Source organism: Hetaerina americana, unplaced genomic scaffold (assembly GCF_022747635.1).
Source record: "Hetaerina americana unplaced genomic scaffold, ioHetAmer1.1.p SCAF_3, whole genome shotgun sequence".
Taxonomy (NCBI): domain Eukaryota; kingdom Metazoa; phylum Arthropoda; class Insecta; order Odonata; family Calopterygidae; genus Hetaerina; species Hetaerina americana.
Window position 1 is genome coordinate 90612193 of NW_027286874.1, and position 1381 is coordinate 90613573.

General features: G+C 36.6%; 1 long non-coding RNA gene across 1 annotated transcript; it reads left to right on the forward strand.

The window, feature by feature from the left end:
- Positions 1-276: 276 nt before the first annotated feature.
- Positions 277-1169, forward strand: LOC139690307 (uncharacterized). Its single transcript, XR_011701465.1, has 2 exons — positions 277-360; positions 797-1169. It is a non-coding gene; the product is annotated as an uncharacterized lncRNA (long non-coding RNA).
- The last annotated feature ends 212 nt before the right edge of the window (positions 1170-1381 follow it).

The window sequence follows — 1381 nt, forward strand, 5'->3', positions numbered from 1 at the left end:
GTTTGAACATAAACGGCCCGATGAGAAAACGGTAAGCAATACGTCATGAAAATACTGATTCGAAGAAATCCTTGTACAGAGGTCAGGGAACAATTTCCGTGTCATATTTCATCGAATCGCGGCCTTACTAGGAAGCGTAATAAAATTAATTTCATCGAATAGCGCCAATACTAGGAAACATTAAAAAATTAATATCTTTTTATATGATAATTCAGAGGTATTATGACACCCTTTGGTGTTGACACGGGACACATTTCCATATATAATAACATTTTGGTCGGACAAGACATCAGAGAGCATTGCATTCAAGAGTGGCTAACCAGGAAACATCTCCTTGTGCTGAGATCGGTCGAAAGAAAAGTGAGTATTTCGTAAACTTTTAATTCATTTATGGACATTTGTTGATTCGATTAAATAGCCTTAATGAAACAAAAATGTACTTAATACGACAAGCGTTCCTGTACATTTAATTGAAATACTTTGGAAATTAAATCATATCTTATTAAAGTCCATATCATATGAAGAGTTTTTGTTTCTCTTCTGTCAAATATTACATCTTGCTCACTCACCATATTTAGGTAATTATTAACATAATAACAATATGCAATTATCTTTTCGAATTTAATGAAATAAAAGCTGTTGACAATGTTGCTGACACTTGCATGATAATTAAAAATTATATTCCATTAAATTGATATTTAAACAACTCCTCATATCAACTCAAAATTTTGGACCAAGGAATCATGGTGCATCTGAATATATGGTCTTGCTATATCCACAATCGATGAATTTACAGAATGGACAACAAAATTGTGGTGTGCTGCTTGGCGTTCGTTCTGCTGATCGGAATGATGAGCGTAGAGGCGAAACCACTCGGTGGAGGTCCGGCTGAGGAGGTATTAGACTGGTTTCCTGAAATTACTACGGAACAAGGGGATCAGGAGCCACACCGGCGTATCGCGAGGGGAGGAGGGGATAATTGGAATTATCCGACCCCGCCTCCTTACCAAGGCCAAAAGGGATCGCCGCCCTGAGAGAGAAACGCGACTCCAACGACCGACAACCGACTTCGAACTGGGGGTCGCATATGGAACTCGTTTAAATGATCACATCTTGAATATTGTATCTGATTTCATTTTATTTTAATAAATGCATTCATGCATAAAGTATACTTCCGTTTCATTTTCCCAATGGTGTTTTCCTCGCAGAATCATGATAAAAAAATGTATGCCGTCTTGATTAACGCATTAATGAATTTTAAATGTGAAATGAGTGAATCTGTCTTGCGGCCCAATCAATGTCTTTATGCCTCATTCAACATAATCTATTAATTGAATGACACTTGAAATATTCAAAATAGTGGGTATTAATAACATCTTTG